Here is a 20540-nt window from a genome sequence, read left to right on the forward strand (position 1 = left end):
GAAATAACAAATTCAACACTGGTTGCTATGGACTTGTCACTATGCTTCCTCAGTCATTGTATATTTTAGCATAGGTAAGCTTGCCGAAGCTAAACATTATCCAAAACTCCATTTCTCAGACAAGCGTCAATTTGGGGGCTTGCATGCTACCACTCGTTCCTTCTCAAATGGCTTGAAAAGGCTGTCGTTTGCACAATTTCACAAATAATCACCGGGACCGAACCTCCCGTCTCGCATGCCCTCCCGGCTGGTGCAGTCCGCGAGCTTCAACTTTTCAAAATAAAAGCTTGCCTCTGGTATGTTTGTATGTTTTGTACAGTGTTTTGGATGTTTTTGAACTAAACAATCATGCTAATGAATAAAATAATTTTTTCAGCAGATGTCTTAGTTACAATACGATGGAGCTAGCAAAGCAATTTTGTGTTTATATGTGCGAGCGGGATTTATTCAGTTTAGGAAATCCCACGGTCTGTAAAGCTACAGCTCAAATTGTCTGGCTGACTAAACAGGGAGGGACCCATCTGCTAGCAATAGGGGCAGAGACTGAGAGAGCTACATGGAGCTACATGAATAAATATGCAGCAAACAAGCCACTTGGAAATGTTGCTGTTCTCATGAATACAAAAATTGGATGACCCTCCCATCAACAAAGAATAAAAAGACATGACTCTCCCTTATTTTCCTCCGGAAGTCCATTCCATAAATACCGAACGGTCCCTAATAGAAGCACTTCACTTAAACTGAAAGTAATTTCAGTATACAAAATTTGCCTACACTGTTCATGGAGGACTCTTCATCAATTGGCCATATCTCAAAACCCATTAGAGCATAAAGCCTTTTAAATACTAATTCCCCTCAGGATGGTAAGTACAATAATTAATAATAATAATAATAATATTAATAATAATAAACAGTCTTGAATAAGATTTTCTCCACAATATATGAACAATTTTACAGTAATAGCAAACACAATCGCAGATCCCCTATAATTGAATTCAATTCAGTTTTATTTATAGTATCAAATCATAAGAGTTATCTCGAGACACTTTACAGATAGTATAGACAGTGTAGACCACACTATAATTTACAAAGACCCAACAATTCCAGTAATTCCTACAAGAGCAAGCATTTAGTACAACAGTGGCGATGAAAAAAAATAAGGGCATACATAACATAAAGGAACATGCTCCCCAGAGTTAGGTTTGTAACAAGCATTTGCCCACAGATGAAAAGAGAGAGTAGCTCAGTGTGTCAAAGGAAGTCACCTGGCAGTCTAAAACTATAACAGCATAGCTAAGAGCTGTAGAGAAGCAGAGATAGGGAGGGGGCGGCTGTGACTGTGGCTACACACCCTTCCCCGCTGGTCTAGGCGAATGCTGCAACTCCTCACTCCCTAAATATAAGCTTTCTATGAAGAGAAGCAGAGATAGGGAGGAGGCGTGCCATGACTGTGGCTACACACCCTCCCCCGCCGGTCTAGGCGAAGGCGGAAACTCCTCACTCCCTAATTATAAGCTTTATCAAAGAGGAGAGTTTTAACTTTACTCTTAAATGTGGTGACGGTGTCTGCCCCCTGAACCCAGATTGGGAGCTGGTTCCACAGGAGAGGAGCCTGATAGCTAAAGGCTCTGGCTCCCATTCTACTTTTAGAGACTATAGGAACCACAGTTAACTCTGGGAGTTATTCTGGGAGCTCAGTGCTTTAGTGAGACGATAAGGTACTATGAGCTCTTCAAGATATGATGGTGCTTGACCATTTAGAGCTTTGTAGGTCAGGAGAAGGATTTTAAATTCAATCCTGGATTTTACAGGAAGCCAATGCAGAGAAGATCTGATGAGATGATCTCTTTTCTTAGTTCTTGTCTGCAGCATTCTGGATCAGCTGGAGGACTTATTTGAGCAACCTGAAAGTAAGGAATTAAAATAGTCCAGCCTGGAAGTAACAAATGCATGGACTAGTTTTTCAGCATCATTTTGAGACAGAATGTGCCTAATGTTGGCAATGTTACGAAGGTGAAAAAGGCTGTACTTGAGGTTTGTTTTAAGTGGGCATTAAAGGATACATCCTGATCAAAAATAACTCCTAGATTTCTGACAGTAGTGCTGGAGGCCAGGGCAATGCCATCCAGAGTAGCTACAGTATATTTTTAGATAATGAGGAGGTGTTTAGGGCCCAGCACAATAACCTTGTCTGAGTTTAAAATCTGAAAATTGTAGGTCATCCAGGATTTTATATCTTTCATGCATGCTTGAAGTTTAGCTAACTGACTGGTTTCGTCTGGCTTGATTGATAGGTATAACTGGATGTCATCCATATAACAGTGAAAGTTAATTGAGTGTTTCCTAACAATATTGCCTAGAGGAAGCATATATAAGGTGAATAGAATTGTTCCAAGCACTGAGCCTTGTGGAACACCATGGTTAACTTCAGGGTGCCTGGAGGATTCATCGTTAACATTAACAAATTGAGATTGATCAGATAAATAGGACTTAAACCATTTTAGTGCGATAATGTTCCAACTAAATGTTCCAGTCTCTGTAACAGGATGGTATGGTCAATAGTGTCAAAGTCCTTTGTCTGAAGCAGTTAGAAGGTCGTTAGTAATTTTCACCAGTGCCGTCTCTGTGCTATGATGCATTATAAATCCTGACTGAAAATCCTCAAATAAACTATTGCTATGTAGAAAGTCACATAACTGATTAGCGACTACCTTCTCAAGGATCTGAGAGAATGTGATCAAGACAATTTGCAAGTCATTTGATCTTCCATTCAGCTGGCTGATTGATCAGAAATGATCAGATTCCTGGATATTAGACATGCGTTGTTCTGAAAGGAGATCAAGGTTTCTGAAGTAGTCGCTCTATGCTGGCAAGACTCAGCCAGCCTTATTTGCTTTTGGTCAAGTGAAATGTGACACAGGGATATAAAGATATCCGTGCTATATTTTTCCACCATGACACGAATAGACAAGGGGAAAGCCACGAAATGAACACACACACACACACACACACACAGAGACAGGAAAAAGTGTATCAGAGAGCCATGAAAAGAACACACACATACAGGAAAGAGTGTATGAGAGAGCAAAGAGGGAGAAGGGATGAAAGAGAACCAATAAACCCAACCTTTGATCTTCCTAGGGTGAAATCAGAAAGCTAAAGAACAGTTGTTCAACAGGTGTGGGAATAAGAACAGTTAATGGAGAAGACATGGAGAAGACGAGGGGTAATGTGGCTTTGCTGGCAAACCCAGAGGAGGAAAAGCTCACCTGTGTTTTCCATGGTCAAGCCGCAGGTGGGTTGCTTTGATCAGGTTTTGTGATTTTGGTTTGACTTATCATTTTTTTTTCAGAGAGCACAGGTAATGCCTGTGAATTGAGGCACCATAACATAAGTCACGTCAACATTTCGGTATGCTGGTGGAGACGTAGAACTGATACTCAATAGCAATCTTTAAAACGCTCCCATACTTTTAAACAGGGAGATTTTACGAAGCAGAGTTCACCGTTGTAATATTGGGCCGTCGGACCAATGGCATGGTACCCTTTCCAAGAAGGTTGGTAACAGGTCAATGCTTTCTATTTGATATTCTATTTGAGACTTTAAAGGGAAGGAGTAATCTCAGTTTTAGCTCGTTTCATCGCCTACTGTGTGACTTTTTCAAAACACGGGAGGTGTGGGGGTACACAGAGGACAAGGCTGAGGTGTGAGGGTGGGGGTAGGGTTAGGGGCACATGTAGGATTTTTGTGAAATGCAGAGGGGGTGATAACATATACAAGACTTCAATAAGTAATTTAAAAGAAAAGTGTGTTATGATATAACACACTTATAATTCTACTACGTAGGTTGACACTGTCTTTTTTAATCCATCACGGAATTACAGTGTCTTGGTAACATAAACAAATATGAATCCAAAAATCAACTTGAGTATGTTCCGTTTGCTTCACGACCTTTGGACCCATCATCTCGCTGTAATCAGATCTCGTAAGCCGACAGTTATCCCTTTCTAAAGAGTCCTTTGGTGTCTTTGTAGCCCTTCCAGAAGCTCAGTAATCCGGCCGAGAAGTAAAAAGTAAAAATAATTCCAAAGCAATAAATCTACGATTGAATGGCTATTTACTTTATTTAGCCATATTTTTGTACCAAAGAACGATCTATTTGTGTTAGCCAGGTTCCATCTTGGATTGTGGCATAGTGACTGACAGCTGGCTTGACCAATCACATCAAGTCATTTGGGGGATCGAGTTTGCTCAGCGTGTGTGTGTGTGTGTGTGTGTGTGTGTGTGTGTGTGTGTGTGTGTGTGTGTGTGTGTGTGTGTGCGCGCGTGAGTGTGTGTATTGGAAGACAGAGGAGAAAAAGAAAAGAGATGGCAGAATGAAGCCTGGAGGTTCAAATGAGTGTGATTTGGCCTACTGATGTCAAATAGCAGACAGATTGCATTAGAGGTGACACAACTAACCTTTTTGGATAAAAGCATATGGACTTTTCTGGCAAAAACACCTAAATAGTTAGTTACAGAGTTTATTTTTGTTTCCTCTGATTGCCAACATTTGGGAGAACAATTTTCAAAAGCCAAAAGTCTTAGTCATTATTGTTTCCTGTGTGATTTCAATACATTTCTGTGAGATTTCATTTCCATTTAGTCTTTTCTTTTGTCTCTATAGTCATATAACAATGTATACATTAATGTGACATCCCTGCAGCATGCATATCCTGATAGCCCAGGTTCTCCTGAAATAAATTATTTATATAACTTGATTGTGCATAACAGAGTTGAGGCTATACAAGCATTATTACACAGGGAGACCAGGCGAACCAAAGATGGGAAAAAGGGGTTGCTTTATGCTACCTGTCCAGCATTAATCTCCAGACAGATAAAGTTGACAAACAGCTAGTGAACACGTTGGAACATTTAGCAGTTCAAGAGCCAGATATTTCCCTCAGGTGTTGTTAAAAACCAAAAAAATACATTTGCCAAGTGGCCACAAATTCTTCAAGTGAATGCTTATGTTGCTCTGTATCTGTTGGATGTTTTAATAGGCAACTGCGTGCTAACATGTGTGCCATATCAATTTATAAGCTCATAATATGGCCCAAAAAATCAGTAATTGCAGGTTTGAAGTGAGCCAATGTGACATTTAAATGAAGAAGCGTCATAGAAACAAAATGTTGAATGTGTAAGTATCCATTTACAATTCAATACACTTAGGAGTTGTGCTGCTACATCTTCACCTCTACTTGTTTAGGTAGCTATGGCCAGTGGCTAACATGAATGTTAGCTAGCTTTCGGTAGATATTACTGCCATTTCCGACTCATTCCGCTGACTCTATTTGTCTTTTCTACAGTACTTGTGCTTCTTTTACACTACTTCTTATCATGTGTCACATGTACACATTTGATTTTATCAAGAGCAAAGACATTGTACCTTACCAGAAGGTGTTTGTTTTCCCTGTTGTTTCAATTTCTCATTGTATTGAAATTACAACTTGTGGCCACAGTGGCCGCTGTTCAGAAAGAGGAACATAGCCTTAAAGCAACACTATGTAACTTTTCCTGCTTCGGCGCCCCTACAAGTTGGAAGTGGAATTGTCCATTACATTACATTATGCAAGTTTGCCAGATAGGGTAGCGGATCTGTAGTTCGAATGAACTGGACAATGTAATGTAATGGACAATTCTGCTTCCAACCTGTAGGGGGGCCGAAGCGGGAAACGTTACATAGTGTTGCTTTAAACTGTGTTTAAAATCAAAGCTTTTACATAAAAAAAATAATAACAGTGTGCCCAGGTTCTATAAGTTCACACTAACATGACAAAGGGCATGGATTCGAGGATTTCTCTTTGACGTATCCCAGGAGTAAAACAACTCTCAGCTGTACCATCTTCCTGTGATGCAGACATCAATACAATTCCTTTCTATCCTACTTTAAAAGGAAGCTTTTCCAGCGACCTTGCCCTACCTCTCTTTGTTCTCGTCTAGAACAAAACCTTAGCCATATACTCTGGCGCCCTGTAAAAGTACCAGGCAGATGTAGACACCAAGAAAGGTTCATCTGCTCTTTACTGCTTTTATAGGAACTGTTCAGGCTCATGGAAGAGTAATGCCCCACTAGTTAGTGACTTGGAGTCTCACGAAAAGACCTCAGCATATATACTCAAATAGGCACATGTAGCTGTACAGAAGATAAAGATAAAAGCTTAACACCTAACTATTGTGGCCATATTATAATTATCCCTTTATTTAATGAGCACACACATACATTTTATATATTTGGGGTCATGTAAATATACACATATAAACCACAAGATAGCATAAGTATTATTATGATAAGTCACATCATAAGAACATGTACAGTAACAAATAATAAAACAGATATATCTATTACTTTTGGTTATGTTGTAATTTATCGCTCATGATTATCTGGCACTTCTGCCATAGCAGAGTTCCTCTCATCATGTTTACAGTGGGCTATACATTCCCATAATCCAATGCTTTTATCTTGTTTGTTCAAAAGATACCATCTACAGAGGCTTCACAGAGGCATACTGTATCTTTGTGCACACACTGAAATCCTTCCATCTGTCTTCATTAAATTGGATGAGCAGGGATGCAACTATTATTAATAGGATTTCCAACAATGTCAGTTTAGCTTTAAGAGTGATAGAGATATTTATCTCTACTGAAGAGCAAAATAATGTGATTGTAATTACCCGTTATATTTAAATAGCATTAGTAAACTGCAAAATATCATATCTCAGTTGTCATATTAAATGTTTGGTTTGCATTGGCAGTAACTTCATACAGTTCTGATATAGCGCTTATAGGGTAAACGGTAAATAGCGAGGCTGATATCAATGAAATTAAATCACAAACACGTTGGATTACATGCAGCATTGTTTCCTCTGAGTTCCCCCGTGTAGGGTAGTTTGAATCCAGTGTGGGACAGGTGGATTAACAAAGAATAAGTTTACAGCATTTACTATCTAATGGGGAAGTTATGAGACCGATTGACGGGGATTTGCTAAGGACAAAATACACACGGCGATACACTGCTAAGAGCAAATTATGTTTAACCATGTATCCAGCTAATTTAAATAGCTCAGGTTACTATATTGTGTGAACAGTTAACTTCATTTAATATTGTATGTGGTGTTTTCTTTTGCAGAGTGCAAATGTTCCACCAAAACAAGTTCCTTCCTGAGACCATTTTGCAGAGCCACCGTTTCCGCGACCGAAGCTTAGCGCTGCCCAAGATGATTGTGATTGGTTTAAATTAATGCAAACAACCCAACAAACTGGAATGTACTGGAAGTGGTATAGACAGACCTTATTTCACAGTGCTGTGAAGATAGGTCTGGCAATGCAAAACTAACTTTCATAGAGAATCTTGAGAATTAGAACTTTAATGAACTGCAGCACTAACTTTGACACGTCTCCCCGGAGCCATGTGAACATTTAAGTTTCTTACTGAGGTTACTTACTTACTTACTTATAATGGTATAATTGAGCTTGAGCTGTGTTATTTTAGAGGATAGCTGGCATACTGAAATAAATTAGAAAAGCATTGGAATTAAGATACATATATATCATTATATGCCTAGAGTGAGAAATGTTATATAACTTGCATTTCTAATTTATGAAGTTAAAATTGAAAATACACAAATTTTTTGCAAGTATCTGGTAATATGGATATATTATAAAAGTCTTTCCCCAGCTACTTGGTATACAGTACTCATGCAGCTGACAATTTGAATATGAATTAAAGAAAAGCGCACATTTTCCTGTCAGAGTTAAAGCACGAACGTGTAAACAGAGACACATGTGCCCACACACACACATTTTTCGACATACTCTCATTATTAGTGGACTGTGTGCATTGGTGTAATTGCATGTACGGTCGAGGCCTGCAAGCCAAAGATAAGAAGCAGCCAGCGTGTTAAGCCAGGTGGGATAAGCCAGGTCTATATGTCCTGCCAGAGAGGGAGCGAGCGAGAATCGGAAGCCGTAACAGCCAGGGAACCAGCAACACTGGCACACAAGCCCTCATGTTCCAAGAACTGGAACTCAAACTTTAAACCCATCTTTTACTCAGACATTCAGCCTATATCTCACCCCTGCCCAACCACACACACACATAAGATTTAACTTTCTGCACCTCTCGAGGCATTTTTCATCCAAAAGTAATTTATTTCAAATTTAAATTGGCTGCCACCTAGGTTGAATGTGATCCTGGGTGTGTGAAATACATTACAATAACAGCTCTGATGACCACAATAATTACCCCGGTAATCTTTCTGCCAGATCTGCCATGGAGGAGATTCACCCATCTGCTGCCTATAAGCTTCAACTTTGCAGTCAAGTGAATCCATGGTAGCCAAATGCTCCTTTCAACATTTCAAATACCATAATACAATTCCTTAACCATCTGAGGACAAAAGATGCACCGGCGAGTCCAAACGATGTTTGACAAAACTCCTACTCAAAAAGCGATATTACAAAATTACATTTCAGACATTCATTTACTATTTCAATCATATACAACCTAAGACTTTTGTAAACTCATTTCAAGCACTGAAAGAATTTGTACAACACATTATAAGTTATGGTTTGTTTTCAAAAAAGATTTGAGGTTTAAGCTTTAGTGCCAAATTATCTCTTTACATTTTTTACAATGCTCTAGAAAAAATGTGGGCATCACTAAGCGGTAAGCTGAGTTTGTTCTGAACATATGCCTGCTCAAATAAAACTCTCAGAAAACTAAACTCATTCCATTCATTGTTTGCATATACTCCTCTAACACAGGCTTACATGTGCATGAAAAACAACTCAGGGTCTATAAAGTTGCAGTGGGGTGAGAGTCAGTGTTACTTAGATTTTGTATTGCTTGCTTTGTCAGACCAGGTCAAGCAAGATGCATAATGTAATGTGCTATTTTTAGGGCTTTATCAGTGGATGTGTGCAGGCATTATCCTGTGAGTCCAATATCAATGTTCAGTGCCAATGCAGAATGTAGTGTATCAAGGCAGACAGCAAGAGTGTGGACGTCTTTAACCCTATCCAACGTTGACCAAACTGAAATAAAGAGAAATGGTTTTCCCACAAACACAGTCTTCCCTAACCATAAAGTAGAAAGCTTTTGTTTTGTAAAAAATGTTTCTGGATGTAAAAATATAATGTTTAAGGTTGATTTCACACCTGAGCTGTTTGGTCCATCTTAACTGAACCCTGGAGCGTTTCGTGGGATAGTCCGGTTCATTTGGGGTGGTGTGAAAGCTTTTTCGAACTCTGGTCCGCTTAAAAACGGGGGTCTTGGTTCGCTTGAGGTTTAAGCTTGAGGTTTAAGCTTTAGTGCCAAATTATCTCTTTACACAATGCTCTAGAAAAAAATGTGGGCACCACTAAGTGGTAAGCTGAGTTTGTTCTGAACATTTTGATATGAAACACATCATCATCAGTTATATACAAATACCCTAAAAAGGTAAATTTAAGCAGATGTGTGAAAATTCCCTTAGACCACAGAGGGTTAAAAATGCAGCGTGTAGCAAGCAAGCATACTGAAGGTTGCTACTTTTAACATCTGTGGAGTTGCAGGAAATGGCAGAGGACACCACCGTCAGTCACTTAACCCTTACTTCCCTCAGCATATTGAGATCCACTCATGGTCCCCGATGAGCTCTTGATGATGAAGCCTTGGCAACGGGGGGCAAATCTGCACCACGGCTGCTGCCAAGTGGGCTATAGGGAGGTGTGATGGAAGAGGACAGTGGAAAAAATGAGAGAAGGGGTAATGAAGGAGAGACATTAATGGGGCTCACAGCCAAATGCATCGCAACCTCTTGTCAACAGGTGGCCAATGAACAGCTGGACTAAGGGCCGGGGAACAGAGTCATTCATGTTTCTATTTTCTGCCCACTGCTATTCAGCACAATGACATGACTCTATTACTGAAGCATTAGGGAAGAGGAAATATAACTGGTATTAATGAAACAACCTCGGTAGGCAGTTCCTAGTGTGTGTTCCCTAGCCTAGGCTATGAGCTAGTAAAGCAGTCTAAGCATCAGACGACAAATCAACAATTCATGTTTTATGGCAGTGTCATAAAGCAGCTGTCCATTCATCCATCCTGGTGGGAATGGCATTCGTTTGGTTTTGGTATTTGGTTAAAAACCAAAGAACTGAAACATTTGTTGGGGATTTTGACCTGATGATGGCGCTAGATGAAAAGTCACAAACAAAGTGATTGCAGTCCATCCTGAGGAGGACATTCATGTCTTAATTAAATTAATTGTTTATAGTAGGAAGCTGATAGAAGCTGGGAGAATGTTATCAGGGCCTTCAACCAAGAGTAACAACCAGCAGGAAGCCATACAGACACTGTGGAGAGAAAGACAGCAAGAGACGATACATAGTACAAAATTCAGAGCAAACTGGTTGTCTTTGTCATAATAAAGTAGCCACCTTCCAGCCAATCACAAGTATTTACCAAATCTACGCCATACAAAGTAAAATGCAGACTTCCATCAATGGTGAAATGCCATTAAAACAAGAAGACATGCCAGAGATACAATAATAATTTCCAATTTATCCATTAATATAAGGAGCTGCCATATTGACATGATTATCCCAGAAATTTGAAGTGAAATATGCCTGCTCAAATTGCTTAAATGAAAAGCTTACCAATCTGAGAAAACTAAACTCATTCCATTCATTGTTTGCATATACTCCTCTAACACAGGCTTACATGTGCATGAAAAATCAACTCAGGGTCTATAAAGTTGCAGTGGGGTGAGAGTCAGTGTTACTTAGATTTTGTATTGCTTGCTTTGTCAGACCAGGTCAAGCAAGATGCATAATGTAATGTGCTATTTTAGGGCTTTATCAGTGGATGTGTGCAGCCCATTATCCTGTGAGTCCAATTTCAATGTTCAGTGCCAACGCAGGATCTAGTTTATCAAGGCAGACAGCAAGAGTGTGGACGTCTTTAACCCTATCCAACGTTGACCAAACTGAAATTTAAAAAAATGGTTTTGCCACAATCACAGTCTTCCCTAACCATAACCATAAAGTAGAAAGCTTTTTTTGTAAAAAATGTTTCTGGATGTAAAAATATAATGTTTAAGGTTGATTTCACACCTGAGCTGTTTGGTCCATCTTAACTGAACCCTGGAGCGTTTCGTGGGATAGTCCGGTTCGTTTGGGGTGGTGTGAAAGCTTTTTCGAACTCTGGTCCGCTTAAAAACAGGGGTCTTGGTTCGCTTCCAAGATCATTAAAGTTTGGTTCACTTCAGGTGAGAATGCAATCTGACACAAATTTAGAAGTGGACCAAAAAACAATGCATTTAATAGCCTGCAATTTCAACCTTGCACACAATTGACGGACTTATATATGATTTAAGGGATGATAACTTTCAAATCCATAACTTATTATGAACATACACAGGGGCGCAACTACCCAGTGTCAGAGGGGTATGCAGCAGCAATTTTTGCAAACATTATGTAATAGATTTTCCATTAGTTTTTCCATATTAATAATATTAAGAACTGAATCTGTTGGTCTCAAGTGGCTCCCCCTACACTTCCACCTAATGTTAGACCTACCTGTTGCCTTCCCCTGTCCTTCCTGATCCTTCCTGAATGAAATAAACTCACTGTTAAATATAGCAGCCTAAATTCAATTCTTATATCAGCCTAGTGATGGCATCAGATAAGACTACTATTATGCAGTAAGGTTGTGCTGCTGTTGAAATTACATTCACATTTTGGATTTTAAAAAGTACAAATATGGAGAGCCATTTAGCACAGACCTTTAAAGAGAGAGAGAGAGAGATCTGACCATGTCACCCAACAGATACTATCCTCATCCATTATGTATAACCGTTAGTTAATTATCCATTATGTATAATTAACTATAGCCTGTATGTCTGACAGCACAGCTAACATGAACAGCTAATGGGAAAACAAAATATATTAATGATTCCATGGTACACCTACATTTGGCTGCTACCTTTCCAGTGTTAGCAAACGCTAGCTAGGCTGTTAACATGAATATTTTCAAGCCTCCAAGCACAGACGTCACACTTTAAATCCTACCTGTTGCCTTTCACCATCCACTTATTTAACTGCTGTCGCATCCCTTGACATGCCATCTCCTTTTCCCTCTTTCTTTTTCTATTTTTAGCCCCCGACAGCTTTTTACCTTTAGCCATCGTTTTCCATAGACGACAACTCACTACTCGTACCTGCCCCCCCCCCCCCACTCCCTCTTCTATGCCAACATTCTATGATGGAATCTTATGAGACAGGGTGCCTACTCTAGCCTGTTAGTCCTCTAAAATGTTATATAACATTGAGGAAATGCAGAAATGATTTAGAAATGCACAACAGCAGCTACATATAGAAAATACCCACAAAATAATTTTATTTTTTTATTTATTTTTCTACCATCGCTTTGGCTATAAGCGCCCCTATGCGCTACATATAGCGCATACTCACTTTTTGCGCCACAGTACATGGCTTGTTGTCTGTGTGACAACACATTTAAAATCTCTCCCTCATCAGGGCCCACCCTCTGCTTCACTTTGCAGCTGCATTCTGTCAGCTGCTCATATTGTTTGCCTTCTAAAATATTAGAAGATTCTAAAACTAAGAGATAACTAAGACATGTATCCGGCGGAATTTCCGGCAGCACCAGAGCAATCCCGGAAGTGGAACGTCGTGGATATAGACTATGTGAACGCAAACCAAACCAAATGGAAAATACAACAATGTTGCAACTTCACCCCCGAATCACAACGAGTCCATAGAACTACAGGTGGTAAAGTCCTGTAGTTGTAATAGATGGGTTTACAGTATTAACTTTTCTGTCTGCCAATAGGTTTAAGCTTACCAGGCTAATTAACACTTCTGAATATTTTGGCCAAGTTGACTTGTATGTACAAGCCTATGTGATATAAATTTAGTTCACCACAGAAGCGTAACATACATCGAGTCTGATGTGGTGTGTGTGTGTGTGTTCACTCTGACTGTCACAACCTCAATCCTATTTTCCTATATGAAATTCTCAACAAAAAAAGAACTAAAAGAAAATCAAATGATAAAATGTGAAATGTGTTTATCTATAAACAATGTTATACATTTGACATTGTGCAGACATCATCCTCCCAATCTCCTCCACTTTAACTGAAGGGAATGTCCCAAGTTTGAAGGAAATTGGCCCTGAAAGTGCTGAAACATGCACCCCAAAATCACTCTTTTGATTAAGATAAGATGAACATTAATAATCCCATGCAGGAAGATTAAAGTCTCACAGAAGATAAAGTAAAGAGCAGATGCATAGCATAGATAACTAATCTGTATAGGTGTTTGCAACCAACAGAGTGTACAAAGTGTTTCATAATGAGCTGATTCAAACAAAGGATGGATTTGTTTTTGTTATGTTAGCTACTGACCCGTGCACTGTTACTGAACATACAAATTGCTCACATTTGCACTTTACCTTATCAGCCAAAGGTGACTTTGCCTAAATATGTAAACAGTCCTACACAACTGGTACACTGCTAAGCATATAGTATCACATTTTAAAAGCAATATGCTGGGTGGGTGCAATATGACGTGATGGTGCAAAAGTTGACTTTAGAAAGCGAAAAGTTCAAATATTCAAACACAGATCGATCAGACAGCCTAGCTTTAAAGTCTTAGTATTAGATTTAATAATTAAAGTAATCATGGAGTCCAAATATGTGAACTTCAGCTCTGATCGCAGTGGTATGCATTAGATAAACACAAAGATAGAAATTGAATTAGGGAAGAAAATGTCAAAAAAAGAGAGATGTTGAATGAAAGAAATGGTGTAGATTCTTTCAGCATTTTGCATGCCAACTGCAACAGCATTATAGAGTGGGAAGGAAAAGTCTTTAAGTGCCCCTGTTGTGTGCCAAGTTTTTTGTGTGCGTGAGAGTGTGTATTCGGTATCTTTTAATGATAGAGCTCTCACATTTACAGGCCAGGGGGATGCTGGATGTTCCAGTGAGAGATTCTTGTAAACTGGATGTGGAAAGAGTGACGAGAGCATGACTTCAAACTGCATCTGCTCATGCTAACAAGCAAGTCTCTCACATCCACACACTTCATTACGGATGTAAGTTGAAAGTATCGTTATGGTCCAAAACTTTCAGTAAGACTTTGCAGTGAAATCACTCAAGACTTAGTTAGTGGTTTAATTGTTCTGGTAAAACTAGGATGCCTTGCATTTTGAATACACATTTTCTTTTTCTAAAATGATGTCGGATATATTACAGAGTTATATAATCTTTTGAATTTATAGCCATGCTTACAGCTTTGTTCGAGACTGAAATATCTAAAATATTGGATGGATTACCATGACACTCATGGAGTATGAATTGTACTGACCTTGGTGAACCCCCGACATTTCATCTAGTGCAATCGTCAGGTCAAAAAACATATCTAATACTGCGAAAAAAAATGAGTTTATGTTATGTTTGTGTTTTGTGCTAATTAGCTATTGTTAGCATGCAAACTAATATGGTGAACTGCCACTGCCATTTTTTTTTATCCTGTATCCAGTTTGTATGTATTTTAAAGGCATCTCTTTTTTAATGGTGGTCTTTGGGGAAAATGCTTTTTGGGCTGTAAGGGATGTTTTTGTAGCAGTACCGGCAGCAAGGCTGAGTGGTAGTGCTATATCTAGCTCTCTTAATACATCTACGACCATGATGCAGGACTATTTATTGACCTTAAACAGCAACGGGCCGGCTACATTGCACGCATAACGTATGCGGAGCAGATGTTCCGAACTACACTTCACTATAATCAATAAAACTGGCTGACACAAGAGCAGCGCGTAGTGGTGCCTATGCTCCGCGGAGATCCGCTCTACAAGTGTAAAAATAGGACAGTCTTCTATTTAAATGTTTTACCCGAGGTGTGTGCGGCCGTTTTACACAGAAATGGATCATACATTGTCTATATGTCTTTTAAATTAAACTTCCGATATACAGGAAACGACTTAATGACTGTCAATGAGCGTATTGGGAGTTTCATTTTGAGAGTTTTTTGTTTTTATTTCTTGTTTCCTCTCCCCTGCTGACAGTAGATTAACATTTAACAGTGCTGTGCCGGCTCCTTAAAACTGAAGAAGCAACAACAATCCCAAAGCAAAAGCTCAGCATCTTGCCTGTGACTCACGCAATCCTACGCCATGTGTGCGCAGTAGGTGTAGCCAGTTAAAAGATACATTCCGCAGCACATACGCTACGCGAACAGTGTGCATAAGTTACGCGTTCAATGTAGCCAAAGCGTAAGTCCTGGATTCTTTGTTGGTTGGTTTTACAAGTCCCGGCCAAGTAAATAATCCAAAACATAACCCTCGTAAAACTGCAAATGTATTCACTTTGGGTTTATTAAAGATTGATAAACCAAGATAACGAGATAAGATAAGAGACGTGGACTGTTTCCCTGTTTCTATCTTGCTGTGCCGTGCTAAGCTAACCATCTTCTGTCTCAAGCCACATATTTAGAGTACAGACATGAGAGTGTTATTGTTCCATCTATAATTCTTATTAAGAAAGCAAATAAGCGTATTTCCAAAAAATATAAACTACCTCTTAATTATTCAGTGTGGCTTTATAATGATATTGTGTGTTGCTAATGGAATGTGTATGTCAAATAATGCACCTATGTATGCTCAAAGCTACATTATAGACATTTTTTTTAATTATAATTCAAATAGGAAGTCCTGACCTGAACCATGCTAAAGGAAGTAGAGCCAGAAATATGATGCTAAATATTTGGAAGAGCAACAAGGCCGCTTCATTTACCATCTCATTTTTACTTTGTGCCACTTTTTCCCCATTGATCTTTGCAATTTCTTGTATCGTTAATAAAATTTACCAAGGACCCTTTCTTTATTTTTTTGCAATCTCAGTGAGCTTAACATGGGCAATATTACACTTGTTTAATACAAATAATATCATTTTAATGATTGGAATATGTGTGTATATGCACTGTATATTGGAGTGTAATAATTATATTCTGTTGCCTTTTTTTTTGCAAATATTGAAAAAAACAAACCCTTTGATTAATGAATTACTTCTACAACATGCGGCAATCAGCAAATTCAATAAATATGTTTCCTTATTGCATTCAGATTATTGGAATTGTTGGGTCTTCATAAATTACAGTGTCTAGACCTGTAAAGTGTCTTGAGATAACTCTTGTTATGATTTGATACTATAAATAAAATTGAATTGAATTTGAATAGATTACATTCAGTGTTGGGAGTAACAGCGTTTAAGTATAACGGCGTTATTTTTTCGGTAACGGAGTAATCTAATTAATTAGTTTTCCCATCGTTGCAACGCCGTTATCGTTACTGAGAATGTAAAGTGATCGGAAGCCAATGTAACATGGATAAAACAGGAGTGATGTGCAAAATTCTGCTGGACCTGGTCAACAGCCTTGCAGCAGAGTTCTGGACCAGTTGTAGACGGTCCTGGGACGCCTTGCTGAGAGAGGAGGAGGGAGGAGGATCTCAGTGAGCGGTAAGGGGTGTAAACTTCCAGGAGGTCAGTGAGGTAGGTAGGGGTATAATTGTGTAGGGCCTTGTATGCCAGAAGCAGGACTTTGAAACATATGCTGTAGGCAACTGGAAGCCAGTGCAGTTGCATAAGCAATGGTGTTAAATGGCTAGTGGATTTGGAGCATGTTCTATTCCTCTCTGCTGAATGAGTTGGAGTCGGTGGAGTAGCTTATTAGGGATTCCAGACAAGAATTACAGTAGTCAAGGCAGGATGTCACATACGCATTGACAAGGACTTCTGCACTCTGCTGGGTGAGCACTGGGCGAAGCCGTGCAATGTTCCTTAGATGGAAAAAGGCACTTCAAGACATACTGTTTATGTGCACACTAAATGAGAGTGTATTGTCCAGTATGACACCAAGGGTTCATCGAGGAGCTATAGGCGAGGATACAGGAGAGCAGCCTTCCCGGAAGCCGCGCAGCTGAAAGAGTTGCTAACTCCGCCATACAGCTGACGAATTCATGTGACGCTTAAGAGGACTAAGACGCGACCATGAGGAGGCAATTTAAGCAACATAAGATGCAGCAACTGTCTCACCTCCACACACCCGGCTGACTCCTGTGTAAAGTGGGCGTGTTTGTCGATCGTTGTTTCAGAAAGTTGTCAAAGGCAGCCCTCGCAATTTCGGTGTCGGAATGGGTGTGCTTTTCGTTTTCCATCCAGTCATCTGAAGCCACAAATAGAAGCTAATCTTTTGGAAATTAGTTTGTGATCCAACCTACAGACATAAAGTGTGGTTTAGGATTTTGAGTTATGAGGAAATGACAACAACAGATAGCCTTTCTTTTGTAAAAGAAACTCTAGTAGGCACCTCTGAATTTGATGAAAAAGACTATGACTAAGCTTACAGCTCTGCAAAAACTCCACCCTGGGGAAATGTGCTTCATCTTAAGCGGTTATACATAATGGATGAGGATGAACTGTTTTGGTGTGAAAGTGTCAATAATGGATCAAAGATGACCAAAGACATCACACACACCATTCACATCTGATACTGCCAGGCAATCCTGTCAACCATGAGCTCTAAATCATGCTATAATGGTGTGTGTGTGTGTGTGTGTGTGTGTGTGTGTGTGTGTGTGTGTGTGTGTGTGTGTGTGTGTGTGTGTTTGGGCAAACCAAAAATAACTGTGCCTACCTTTGTGAATGCACACAGGAACTGATAACTGCTTCTTTGCTATTTTTACATGCTGTTTCCAAAGAGAACATGCTCTGCAAACAGTGGGAAGCGTGTGTGTGCGTGTGTGTGCGTGTGTGTGCGTGTGTGTGCGTGTGTGCGTGTGTGTGTGTGAAGGATTTACAACCACAGTATTAATAGCCTGTCCTTTGTCACCCTGATAGATATGACCGAGCTGTGCTGGAAGAGGAAGAAAGGACAGAAAGAACCTGTTGGAGACATCAAAACCACGAGCAGAATCTGATCTTCTCATCACCACAACTGTGAAAGAGGATGAAGAAGATTGAAGATACTTTTGTATTTGCAGTTCAATGCGTGTGGACCAGCAGGAACTGAATGAGAAGCTGGTTGCTGCCGTTTGAGAATGTGCAAAGTAGACACCCTCACGTCTGTATTTATTTGTCACTCCCAGAACCTCCTGTGGCATGAGGAGAAATCAGATCAGCATATTACATAGCAAAAGGAGACTTTAACTTTTATGCTTTCTCGTATGGTTACCCTCTGTGCTTCTCAAGTGGCTTCGTGAAATACATGTAAAAGTGTCTTTGAAACTGTTATTTCTGTTACAACAGGGGAGTAAGATAAAGGCAACATGATAGAGGCATCAGTGGCTTCAAAAAAAGGGAAATGAATGTCAGTAAAGCTGAAGTGAAAAAATGTGTCTGGTATTTTAAATCCATGACAGATAGAAAATGCATGAATTAGCTTCAGCTGTAGCGAAAGACTGATTTCGGAGGACAGCTTGAATGTTTGTATTTTAACGGCAAGGCAGTGTTCAGACAGAGAACAACATTGCGTGGAAAAAAAGTAGCCCCCCACCCCCATTCATTTTAATGGTACCACTACGTCATTATAGGGAAGAAATGCAAGGTTGTTAAAGATAAAAGACACATTCCTAGCCGATTAGTTTGCAATGACAACATCGTATTTCTACTGCTTTCCTCACGGTAGATAACGAGATAAGATTGTCACAGTGCATTGTTTTGGAATCTGATAATCCTTTAAATGTATTGATCTGTTTCTAAATCTTTTTTTTTTTGATTTTCTGGATCGCATTTCATCATCTGATATTTAAAGCAACATGCCTCAATTAGCATCGGCATTTTTTTTTTTTAAAAACACACCCACAGTTTTTGGTCTGAACATCCAGTAAGTCTGGCATTATATATTTTTCTTGTTGTCAACAAATCCCATGAAAAGACCGAAACCAACAGTGAATGGATCCCACTAACTGCGTTACCTGTGTAGCCAAAGCAGGACATATCTTCCTATGTGCTATAGACCTCAGTTATTGTCAAACAAGACTAAGGGGGCTTTCAGATCATGGGCCTAGGCCCGAATCTGGGAACCCTTGAGCCAAAAGTCCAGTTTGTTTAAAAAGTGTGAACACTGTGTCCACTTGAAAATACTGTCTTGAGTACGGATAATGTGTACTCGGGTACGGTTAGCATCAGGTGTGAAAACCATCTGTACCAAAACACAGAAGTGGACTGCTATTTAAATAAACTACAAGGAGTTTTTAACTGGTTATGAAACTCTCAATGTATTACTGATGCCTCTATATGACCTACATAAGCAAATGAGACCATGATCGAAAATATTTTTTATAGCTATTCTTAATGCTTGTCGCCGGGTTTGATCCACACAAAAATCAGAAGGCAGCGACCAGCCTGCTGTGGAGTGGCTGCAGTCGGAGCTGCGGCGAAAAGTGATCGGACCTCAGGGACCGTACGACTCAATCAATCAATCAATCAATCATACCTAATATGAAAATGACCTAAGGGACTAGAGCCATGCTAGCAGCTCTGTGACGCTGTAGCTTTGAGCTAAATGCTATCATCATTATGCTAACATGCTCACTATGACAAGGCTACAATGCTAATGGTTACCAGGTATTAACATGTTTATCATTTTAGTTAAGCATTTTAGCATGCTAACACAATCTGATTAGCACTAAACCCAAGGTATAGCTGGGGTTGATGGTAATGTCATTGCTTTTGCAGGCACAAACCAAGTGTTGGACAAATTTAAATGTAAAAAATCTATTTAATACTTGAGACATATCAGCCTGGACCAAAATGTAGACTAGCATGGCTAAAAAGCTATTACAAACACATTCATGAGCTACTCAGTAGCACTGGCTGACATGTGCCTTTACAACCATGATGATGGGCACAGTAGTTGTTGTTTTTTGAGTCAATTCCACATATGCCATGGCGCCCACACATTGTTGGTTTTGATCTTTTCAGGGTTTTTTGCATTTGAAAAAGAGAAATAAAGAGAAATGGCTGCCTTATCCTTTGTGTAATACACGGTGTTCCTTCAATAAATGAAAACATCAGCACCTTGCTTTGAACCTTTAAAAATAAATTGTAAAAAGTCTAATCAAAATGTAATATATGTTTGAGAAAAAATCTATTCCCTCATATAAATATTGTTGCTGATGTATTTCATCTGTTTACAGATATTTTAATTCCTTTGCATGTAAATACTGCTATTAAATGTTACTGTTCAATGCTGTCAATTTCTACAACATCAACAAATGTGGGAAGCCACCGTTTTTTTTTCAGAACTGTGAGGCTCCACTGAGGCCTCTGTTGTCATCCCAGGCCAGTTTGATCATATTATGGCTTCAATTCTGTTACAAGAAAAGATACAAAGTGTGAGCAGAGTTGCAGTTTAGGAAGCAAGCTGTTAGATCTCTATTGATTTAACTCCCAGAGCAGCAGGAGAAAATCTGCAAACATTGCCTGGCTAATGCA

The 20540-nt window shown here is 39.4% G+C and overlaps 1 protein-coding gene across 4 annotated transcripts in view; it reads left to right on the forward strand.

Annotated features, from left to right (window-relative positions):
• The window catches only part of uts2r (urotensin 2 receptor), a 68536-nt gene extending 48243 nt beyond the window's left edge, over positions 1-20293 (forward strand). For 2 of the 4 annotated variants that reach the window (XM_078279632.1, XM_078279634.1), the window contains 2 exons: positions 14005-14140; positions 17943-20293. The gene's annotated coding sequence lies outside the window, so the exon portion shown is untranslated. The remainder of the gene's footprint in view (positions 1-14004; positions 14141-17942) is intronic. The other 2 variants (XM_078279633.1, XM_078279630.1) reach the window with 1 other exon arrangement.
• The last annotated feature ends 247 nt before the right edge of the window (positions 20294-20540 follow it).

The sequence above is a fragment of the Sander vitreus genome, chromosome 21, assembly GCF_031162955.1.
Source record: "Sander vitreus isolate 19-12246 chromosome 21, sanVit1, whole genome shotgun sequence".
Classification (NCBI taxonomy): Eukaryota; Metazoa; Chordata; class Actinopteri; order Perciformes; family Percidae; genus Sander; species Sander vitreus.